The sequence below is a fragment of the Pinus tabuliformis genome, chromosome 2_1, assembly GCF_031772625.1.
Source record: "Pinus tabuliformis cultivar Carrire ecotype Pingquan chromosome 2_1, CPIR1, whole genome shotgun sequence".
In the NCBI taxonomy this organism is placed as follows: Eukaryota; Viridiplantae; Streptophyta; class Pinopsida; order Pinales; family Pinaceae; genus Pinus; species Pinus tabuliformis.
In genome coordinates this window covers 606584940-606596888 of record NC_142299.1, presented here as the reverse complement: position 1 = coordinate 606596888, position 11949 = coordinate 606584940, and the positions used below count along the sequence as shown (strand labels likewise).

Genomic DNA, 11949 nt, shown 5'->3' with positions numbered 1-11949 from the left:
TGGGCATATGTGATTTGGGTTGCAGTATGTCTATAACACTTTCACCTAGGAAAAGACCCCAATTAGAAACAACCCCAAAAATGGAGGAAATGACCCCTTTCAAGTTTCATCGTGTGCCCTATTTTTTGGGAGCATGAAGAAAAATCCCCCTCTTGTCCCGAAGTCCCTAGAGCATGAGGGAGCTAGGAAACTCGACCCCCAGGTGAGGGGACGTGACCCTGTGGAACACTGGTATTAACCTTTTCTTGTTTCCCCCGTACCCTAGAAGGTCTCTCTTGTGATTGAATTATTTTGTCATTATCTTCTTTGTAACTTCTTATTTCTGCCTTAAAACTTCTCAAAGTATCTTCCATGTGAGGGGAGTACTCATCACCATGTTTCTCATATGATCTATAGGGAGAATCTTGTGAACTATAATCCACCATTTTTCTATTCATCTTTGTTCTTCTTCTTCCTACAAGTATAACATGTCAGCTAAACCAAAATATAAGCATAATCAACATACCTCAGTATGGTTCAGGGGAGGATATCTCATCTACAAGATCAATCCAGATTATCAAAATATATGTATAATCATAAAAATATATCGACATCATGCATGAAAATATGAGTTTCATACCATGACCTCATGTATGACAACCATAACCATGACAATGCATGTACAACAAAAGATAGACACCAGACATACACAAAAAATGCATATTCAACTGACATGCATCCACAATAAACACATCCCAACAACACCTTCAACTTGTACATGACAACACAACTGAAACAATGACTATCATCATGAATACACTTCAAGCACATATACAATCTACATGCGTGCATGAATATCACACATCCAATCTAAGGGGTGAACCATTCTCTTATACCACTCTGCAGTATCATATATTAGCCAAAGATAATGGAAACCAGACATCATCCAAAGAGAACATAACATAATTTGACACCACTCTGTAGCACCCTCTTCCCACACTTAGCTAAGATAACGATTCCACTGCGGTAAATATGTGATGAAAAGTTACTGTGATATCATTCAAATCTATGGATCACCTTAAGGAAGTGGAACCAACAAACCAAAACCAAACTGACCTTCCTCAAGAGCCACAGGAAGCACAAGCGCTAACCAACCACTCCAGGTGCCCAACCTCTGAGTTAACTTATCCTTTCACTGAACTAAACCCTGAGTCACTCCATGACAAGGCCTCTATGTGACTAAAACCCTCCATTCACTCCCACATGCTTTCTTCCAAGCTACTGCAATCATTTTTAGCCAGTTCCATGTCAGTGAGCGAAGGATTTAAGCCACTTTTACAGGGCTAGGAACCTGGCCTCTGCATAGAACTTGATGAAACACTCAAAAGTGATACTTAATAAGAAGAAAAGGCCTCTAATGCAAAACATGAACAAGGACCTAGCTTGACCCATCCTAACCAGTTTCGTCAAACACATCATGAACATGTAATGTATAGATCATAAAAACACATATGAACATAGGGGCCTCATACTTATCTGAGATTCACCAAGCAAGTTTGATTTCATCTCATAATAACTACATTATCATCTATTAGGTCATACATTCAATAAAATTTCATCTACTAACCAAAACATTATGACATCCATAACTCAAGTCTATCATAAAACGTGCTTGCAACTAGCACATAACCATATAAACAACAATAATAGAATAACCATCATAGCCACACAATAATAATTACATTTACACATAATGCACAAGAGGTAAAGAGATCTTATTAACATATGCAAATCAAACCAAGTCAGGGACTTTCATGTACCATCCAATCATAGTCTGTGTTGAACCAAATCTTTCTTTCAACGAATCCTCCCCATGCCATAGTCCAAGAATGAATATGGGACTCACAAAAAAACAAAGAGGGATTTATTTTGCTTTAGTGTCTATCCTACCATTACGAGTCAACAGATTCTTAGGCCTGAAACCCTCATCTATACAATCAGACTTTACCGTGTATCCCACCATATATTGGTCAAGGGATTCCTAAGCCCAAACAATAAACATACTCTACTAGGCTTTACCCCAATCTCACCATATATTGGTCAAGGGATCACTAGGCCCTAAAAAGGCATGGATGCCTCTAGATCTCTCCACCTAAACCGTGGGGAATTTTCCTGTGTCCACCCTCATGCTTTATCATGTATCCAACCATTTACTGATCAAGGGATTCCTACACCCTTGGTAATTTTACTTAGATCACCCCAATCAATTTCAGAAACATCTGGTAATCCTACTCAACCAAGTAAAAGAACCCGATCACACCATTGCTATTCAAAAATGGAAAGGAAAGGCTGAAAACCATTGTCATACCTTGAAAAACCCATATTAATGACATCAAGAGAACCAAATACACACATGCATGCCAAAACTAGGAAGGAAATCATACATGAAAATCGATACATGTAAGTAATCGCATTGTAGCTGCTTGGTCCATCTCTTCCTTGCTTGATCCTTACTTCCTTTTGCCTCCTTGTCCAACCTTTGCATTCCTTTTCCAATGCTAGAGTGCTCCAAGAATGCTCTATGTGTGTGAGAGTATGAGAGAGTAGAGAATAGAGATAGAGCTCCAAAACTAAAGTAACTAAAGGTTGTGAACTAATCCTCATCAGCCCTTTTATTAAAGAGACTTCTATTTTCTTCAATTTCCATTACCTTTCCTTCATTTTCCTCCTCACGTGTAACCTATGACCCTTCATCTTCATGTTCTCCTATTTTCCATTATTTTCATAAATAAAATGCCAATAAATTGCTCATGCCCTTCCAAAGCATTTTCCATTGCCTTTGTCAATTTCTCCTTAGCCATAATAAACCAAATGAACATTGGCTAGGATGTTTTTCCCAACATTAAGCTTGGAATATGTGTCCCATGACCTTGGTCTTATTTTTCCTTTATTAACGTTATTACATGCATTTTTAACTTGGGGCTATTACACAAACTTACTAGAGTTGACTTGACTAGCTGGTGTCTCACATGAATCAATTTTTAATGACTTCTCTTGAATTATATGAAGTTCCCCACTCTGAAAGAGGGACAACATTGTTGTGGTCATGTTGGCTGTGAACGAGGAATACTTTGGAAAAACATATAAATGTCAACAGAGTTTGCATAACAATTTTCATATATCAATAAAGAATAATATGATGGAAAAACAAAGTCTAGAGAATTGAAACTTACAAATCCCCATTATCTTTTAGTACATTCTCCACCCACAATCCTAAAATCCACAGTGCTTGGGTAGAAACAAATAAACATAGGGAAGCTCATCCACAACTACTACTACACCTCCTTTGTTTGGTCCCAAAGTCAATGTTCTAGTATACCTCTCATGAGAATCTAAAGGAACAAATTTGGATCTCATTATTTTGAATTGTTTTGATAGATAGTTTTTGACAAATGATATTGTGTGATGAAGAAACTATTGTCATCTACATGATTTTCTAAATAATTCCCCATTCATAGCTCATGTGTCTGCATTAATGTTGTCCCTCTCTGAGAGTGGGGAAACTTCAGAGAACCTAAATCCAATGCTCTAGCATACCTCTTAGGAAAATCTAAATGAATTAATCTAGATTTGGCTATTTTGAATTGTTTTGATAAATAGTTTCTCACAAATTATCATGTTTGATATTATATTGGTGAACTACCTCGCAATAAACTAAAATTTCCTTGATTTTTGGTGAAAAATGTTGAACTATGAGGATTTCTGATAAATTTGCAGTGTGACTTGACTTTATAATTAAGAGCACAAATAGCGATATGATAAGCAGTACTCATCTAAGCATGCCGACAATTTTCCCTACATCAATATTTTTATCATATTTGATTTTTTTTTACAAACTTCTTAACACAACTTATTTAGGACACTTCCAAGAACTTGACCTCCTAAATTTATTTCCACAAATGATTTTCCATTACTTCTAGCATAGTGAAGCTTCATAATTCTCACTAAGTCTTTTTAAGAATCATATATTTTAAGCACATCATTTCCATGAAGTGTAAAGAAAATCAATGCTTTTTTCAGGATAACTAGAGGCCCTCAAGAGAAAAAATGACGAGAAATATTACTCACCATGCTTCTAGAAGATCACACAAAAAACAAATCTGCATGAAACAATATTGCACTATGGTAAGTCATTTCATTTTACACATAAAAAATACCAGTTCAAATATAACTATACCATATACTTCCAAACTCTTATCACAAAGGTATATCATGTATTTTGAAGGAACCAGATCTTCACTCTTTCCAAACAAGATATGTGGTGTGGTTTGAATGATTGAGATTCCCAATTTTCCATTACATTTTACAAACAATTCCTAATTTAGGATTTATTGTCAACTAAGTTAATCATAATAACTAGATTTTCACAGTTTAGGAGACAATATTCTTTCATAATTCAATAATAATGAGCTTCATGGAATACAAAACATAATACAATTAACAGAAAGAGAAAATATTGAAAACCTAGAATTTCCAACTTTTATTCTGGTAACATAAATTATTACAAAAAACTATGCCAAAAGTTATATAATATTTGCAATGCAATCTTAATTATATCAAGTGAGCAATCACAGACAAGAAATCAAGTTAAATTTACAGAGATATGCAATACCCTACACATAGCAAAGACCATTATAAACTTGCTACTTTGGATTCATTGGGAACTTTTCGTTACTTATATGGTCCACAATCCATACAACAACTCCTGTGATAAGGAAAAATGTAGTGATCATAAACCACATCTCCATTGTAAATATATGTAGAAATTCCCATGCATTGGAATTTATCCCTTACTAGAAGCTCGACAATGAGGCCTTATTCTACCTAAGGTTATGTGAAGTCCACAATCTTCCACTCATTTGTCAAAAGTGAAACATATCCTACGACAGCATCAAAGTCCTGGAGGAATTTAGCTCTTACTGACTGCACTAATGTGTTATGCCTACGCTTATTTTCATAATACATGATAAATTATCCGAGGCAGTGTAAGCATAGTTGTAATGTCATCAAAATAATCAAGCCATGAAATATAATATATTACATGCAATAGCATGAAAATACCCATTGGTAACAGAAACCTTGATGTGAATTTATCACAGAGCCAAATTTAATTTAATAGTAGGCAAAAAAATGAGAAACAATAATTATATTGAACCTTATTGGAGCGATATGCATGATTGAATCAAATATTCCCAACTCTACTTGGCACAAACCTCATCTTCAATGAAAGCATCATTCATTTTATGACCAATGTCACAAAACATCTAAGTTTTTGAGACAGCCATTCAAGATTCATGTCTTTGAGGTAGCCAGAGACATAGAATATATGAAGAAACCAAGATAGTTATTTTCATGTTTTATTAGGCATCTTATGCTCAGAAATTAATGTTGGAAAATACATATTCCAATGAGAAACAAAGTTGCATGAAATGAAAGACACGGTAAGCATGTTTATCACCAATTAAACTAATTTGGTATTAGAAAATGATTATTGTTATTCTTGAATTATATTTATATTACCATGTGTTTCTTTGAAACCATTTTAATTAGGACGGCTAAAACAATTAATAGGTCAAGGATTCAAACCGAATATTACCATACCTATGTTAGAAGCTTTAGGATGATGTTGAGGATATCAATTTACCAACTTTAGCGTATGATTGTCACAAGTGGACAATTTCACCAATAAAAGAAACAAACATAAAAATCCAATCCTTGTGATCTACAAGGTAAACACAACATTAGGTACTGAACTTGAAAAATGAGGCAGAGTATCATCCTTGGATGTCACTAATAAATTACTCATTAGGAACAAGTGATTTATGCACATTGTACTATGCATTTGAGTTTCTACAAGTTATGATTTTTCATATAACTTGCAATGTTAAGGAAGAACAATAAGTGAATATCACTGTATGATAAGTTAAAAGTTACAAACCTTCTTCTAACACACAATTAAGCCCTTTGCAATGGCCTTATTGGTCTCCCAATGAGTAGTCTCATAGACAAGAAGCTTGTTTTGGTAGATATTCATATTGATATATGCCAAATTTTCTAGTTCAAATAGGTCAAAACTTGAACAACTACCAACATCATTTTCCTCCTCTTTGTCTTGTTTTTCAAGATTCCTTGTTATAGCTTCCATAATGCCATTTTCTTTGTGATGCTTCACTATTATGTCCTTTGTTGTCGTTGTGAATGCATGGTTGTCCTTCTCAAGGGATGGGGGAATGTAGGCACCTTTATATGGATGTATATGCATATAACTATGTGTATTTCGATTTGGGGCTAGATTTTCTATTTTATGGAGACACTTCTCCCCATATGGGTGAAAGTCTCAATCCACAGTTGCACTTTTTGAGGAGAATGTGACAAACTTTTGACCCATCCCACTCCTTTTGTTTGAGTAGCCTTCAAATGTTTTACTCAAGCATGGCCTCGATTGGATTGAATAATAATATGAATTAACGAATTAGGGTTTTATCGCAGAAGAATCATGTGAAATAGAGTCTCTTACAGAAGGAGGCAGTGAACACTTTTCCTGCTTGGTACCACTAGCCATAAAGAGAGAACATAGAATTTTTGCAATTTTTTTGCCTCGAGAGATTGGCTTCTTAGGATTCTTGGAATCCTTACCAACTTTTGACTTTAACTTAATCTTAGCATGATGATATGTAGGGTTGAAATTCTTCTCTATAAATTGAAAAACATCAACCCTAAGAAATGATTTTCCATGTGAATCTCAGAATAATTCTCCACCAACAACCCATTTGGATGCTCTGCCTTCCCTATCGACCGCGTGATGAGAATTTTCCTTCCTTTTAGTAGTAGGAGTGGAAGAAATATTTCAATAGAGGGACTCTTAAGCCAAGCCAAGGTGAACATGTGGAGTCAAGTTTAAGCTTTAACCTTGGACAACTAAATCAGAAAATGTGGTCTTTGCCCATGTATAGGCATATATCAGGGAATCATTTTAGGAGGCTAAGTTGTTCCCAAGGAATTATAAGAAAGCCATATTTTATGCCCCTGTTCAATGTTCATCGATCAAATTCCTTTTCTGATCTGAGAACTAGGACAAAGCCATGAAAGTTCAAATTAAACAATGATATTTAGCTTGTGGAAGTTGCTTTCCTAATTGAGGTAATCCAACATATATTAATTCTACAAAGGGTGTGTTCAAACCTTAGTATCTCATAAATCCCATACAAGTACTTTCTTTGTTTTTGAACCCAATATACATGAATTTCATACGAATAAGATGCTTATAGCTAAGAATTAATACAAAGAGAGAATATATAGGACTTACAAGCTCCATCCACATTCTTTGTTCTGGTCAAGTAGCGGTTTCCTGACTTGTTAATCCCAACCATGTTGCTCAGGCATAACTAGCCCATGATTCTTGATACCAACTTAGCCATGTCTTCTTTCTACTCTCTACATCATATTGTTTTTCTGGGGTACCCTAGAGCTCCCTGGGAAAACACATATCGTACATGTCTGCAAGCCAAAGAGTTGTAAAAATCAGTGCCCTGAATTTCTTAGTTAAGAAAAAATGGATTCCCACATTGCCACCAAGGCTAAGCAATTGTTTGAGAAAGACACTTAGAATACACAGGACATACAAGCTCCATCCACATCCTCTGTTTTAGTGAAGTAGGGGTTTCATAACTTGTTAATCCCAACTAGGGTGTTGGGGTGTTACCAACCCACGATCCTTGATACCAACTTCACCATGGCTTCTTTCTACTCTCTACATCATACTATTTGTCAATGGTGCCCTGGAGCTCCACCTCCTAAGGAAGACACATCTAACACATGTTTGTAGCCCAAAGAGTTGTAAAAGTTAGTGCCCTGAAATTTTTATTTAAGAAACAAAGGGTTCCCGCATAGGATTAGGGCTATGAATTTTCTCTTTGTATGTTTCCCCAATCCAAAGAGGGAATTAAACATACTTGGATAGCATAGGTAGACTAGAGATATCAAAATCACCTAAGTTGTTTTTACATTGCAAAGCTCTAAGGGTGGCTTGATGCAGAGCTTCCTCTTGCTATGATGCCTCTTGACTACTTCATTCAAGGCCACTTACGATGCCACCACCATCTGCGTGCCTCGCTCCCATGCTATTGTGAATAATGGTGATGATGTCTACTCTATGCTAATCAACCGGTTGTATACGCCATAGTTGTTTTGCTTTTTATCTCCCTTAAAATGTGAACTAAAAGAGATAGAAAAACCTCCAAACACTTTGCTCAAAACTCTAGACCACCTAGACGACTTAGTATCTTACACTAGCTTTGAAGAGCCCCAAAGGAAAGTGGCTTTGACAAAAATGATAATTTCAAGAAAAAAGGGTTAAGACAAAATGATAAAGTTTTAAGCAATAAAAGGTTTTAAAAAATAATAATTTTAGGACGAAACGATAATCTTAAATACACGTTTCTTATAGTAATAATGGCTGATGGCTCACCCACATGTATTACTTGTAACTCTATTGTTTAACAACTATACAAATATGACTAGAAATTATTTTAAGTTGATTGAAAGTAAAAAGTTCCATTAATTTTTTTTACATTTTACCACAAACCGTTAGCGTAGGATGCTGATCTTTTCTAATGATGTGTGTCAATGTATTCATCGTACACGTTTAAGAGGATGATTCCATTTAATATATTTTTTAATTGAAGAAACTAAAGCTCACTTATTAAACATTTAATTTTGCATATATCATTATAAAACAACGAAATAAGAAATATAAAAATTATATATCAATAAAGTAAATTAAAAAAAAATTATCAAAGAAAATAAACATTTGTATTAATGTTCAAGTGTTATTCTTGAAATCTTAATTATAATATTGAAAAAAATAATATTAAAATTAATAATTAAGTTTATAGTTTTTTTTAATCAGTACACCTCTTATTTTTGCCTACACTTCTACTCTCCATTTGACATATGTCGCACATTTTTATGATTACGTTTCTGCTTTCAACTTGACACCTTTTGCTCATAATTTCACATATGTTGTTTAACTTACAGTTGATTTATTGATTGAAATCCAAGATAAGTACCACGAATTGGGAGAGTTAGTTTTCTGAAATACGGGGAAGGTGCCGTGATGAGAGGTCATCTGTCAGTTTAGGCAATGTCTCTGTGCCACAAACTAACATACCAGCAGCTGATCGTTTCTCAAGCTCCTGTTCATTCTTTCATGTTTGGATTCTCGAATTTGTCTCGATAACCAACAAAGACAGGTGATGAAAAACCTGTCGTCCTACATACCTTCAGGAACGACTGCAAAGTCTGATAACCCATGTGGATGGAGTGGTGTGAATTGCACTGCCAATGGGAGCAGTGTCACTTCGCTTCATATGTACGGTCAATGCTTGGAAGACTATATGCCAACTTCAAGCCCTTCAAGTCCTTGATGTCTCCAACAATGCGCTGTCAACCCCATCTGATAATGATATCCAGGCTTGCACCAGCTTCGTTTCCCTTAACATTAGCTCCAATTTTATGCTAGGCTCCCTTCCTTCGCTTGCACGGTTGCACAACCTGTAGTACCTAGATGTCTCTTACAATAGATTAAGAAAAGACTTTGGCCCACAAATTCAGAGTTTGACAGATCTCATAGTATTAACCCCTTCCTTGCTGGTATTTCAGCTGAAGTTAGAGAAATTAGATCTCTCTCATAGCTTTTTTGCGGGGTAATTTCCCCAGGAGCTTGTGAATTGCACCAATTTGGATTTTCTAGACCTCGGCTTCAATACGCTGAAGGAAAACATCCCCGATAGTATTGGGAACTTCCCCAATTTAAGTAAGAGTCCTGAATGTGTCAGCCAATAACTTTTCTGGAGAGATTCCTGGAACATTGGGTAATCTCTCTAGTCTGAGTCACTTCTCATCGAATCAGAATCAACTCTCTTGAAGCATACTCATCAGTTAGCTAACCTCAAAGGATTGCAGTTTCTGGATCTAAGCTACAATCTGTTAAGGGGAAGCATTCCTCCAGAACCTTTTTTCTCTGAGCAACTTGCAAGCACGGGATCTCATGCAGAATTTGCTCACAGGAAAGATTCCTCAGAATTTCTCGAGTACGTTGTTTAGGCTGCGAATAGGCAACAATTCTCTAAATGGAAGTGTCTCTTCTACAATTGGGAATGCGAATGGATTGACATACTTAGAAATAAATAACAATTTACTAGATGGCCAGATTCCGCCGCAACTGGCGACATGTAGCAGTCTTCAATTACTTGATCTTAGCCACAACAAATTGACTGACTCATTAATCGATCCGTTGACTTCACTAAAACATTTGCAAGTGTTGAAGTTGCCGGATAATTATTTTAATGGAATCATTCCAGGTAGACTGTCAAATTTATCTAATTTGTCCTTTATCGATTTGAGTGGCAATCTTCTATCAGGGGTTATACCCCCAGAAGTGTTTGAGCTTAAGAAGCTGCAAAATTTGGGACTACGGTACAACAACCTAACATGAACGGTTCCAAATAATGTTCAAGACGTTGTGTCCTTGTTAGAGCCCCAGTTGGGTGGCAAAAATACAAGTGGAACAATTCCACAAGAAATTGGATGCGTCACAAAGTTGCAAATTCAACTCAATCTCAACTCCAATTCTCTACAGGGAGAAAACCCACGTTCTCTTTCGAATTTGATTACGCTAGAAATTTTGGATCTTTCCAACAATAATTTGACTGGAGAAGTTCTGAGTTCCTTGATAGCTATGGGCAGTCTTACATTGTTGAACATCTCAAACAATAGATTAACACGTGTCCTTCCAAAATTTACAAATTCTCCAAAAGGTTTGATAATTATTGATACAGAAAATCCTGGTCTCTATACTACTGGGAAATTCGGTTCTGCTCCTGCCGCTTCTGCAAGGAAAAAAATCTCGACAATTTTGATCATTGGAGTTCTTGTTGTAGGTGTTGTCTTCGCAAATGTGGTTGTCGGATTGTTCATTGTGGCCAGAAAATACTTTCGACGTGGTGATCAGCAAATGCCAAAAGTGCAACTAGCCTGCAAGATTGAAAGCTAAGGATTGACTTTGGAAAGGGTGTTCAAGTCACTGTAGATCCGGCAAATGTCTTCCTAAAGAACAATTTTAGTACCTATTAGAAAGCTGTCATGCCTTCTTGCATTAGTTTTTCAGTGAAGAAGCTCAATTGGAGTGACAAAATTTTCAAATCTGGAAGCTACCGAAAGCTTGGTGCAGAACTGGAGAAGCAGGTGAAGCTAAGGCATCCCAACATCCTGACTCCCTTGGCACATGTTCTAGACATAGATTCTGCTTACCTTTTCTACGAATATGTTCATAAAGGCAGCCTCTCAGAATTCCTTCACACTAGTAATGTTTCTGTATTGGATTGGTCGTCTTGTTGCAGCATTGCCATAGGTGTAGCGCAATGTTTGGCTTTTCTACATGGGTGTCAGCAAACAATCTTCCATCTTGATCTCACTGCCAAAAACTCTCCTGAAGTCTTTAGCAGAGCCACAAATAGGTTATATTGAGCTTTGCAAGATTGTTGATCCTTCCAAGAGCACAGGGAGTATTTTTGTAATCGCTGGTTCAGTTGGATATGTCCCTCCAGGTACGTTCTAGCTACTCATTTATGCCAAAACAGTAAATGTTGCAGAACAGTGTTTTATAGCTATTTTTAGCTGTATAAGATAGACCATACTGCAAAATTTCTCACAGTTATAGCTCATTATGATCGCAGAGATGCTTCAGTAAATAGAAGTTATGACTGTCAAATCACTGAAGCCAACAGGGTGTTTAGGAATGTCTTATACAAAAGTTTTTATTTACTATGGCTTTTGACCTGGTTTTTTTATTTTTATTTTTTTATATCTTTTAAAGCATAGATATCACATTGAGACTTTTTTGTCAGTGAA

General features: G+C 36.1%; 1 pseudogene; it reads left to right on the top strand.

Moving 5' to 3' along the window:
* Positions 1-10777: 10777 nt before the first annotated feature.
* On the top strand, positions 10778-11728 carry LOC149201962 (leucine-rich repeat receptor-like tyrosine-protein kinase PXC3; annotated as a pseudogene).
* The last annotated feature ends 221 nt before the right edge of the window (positions 11729-11949 follow it).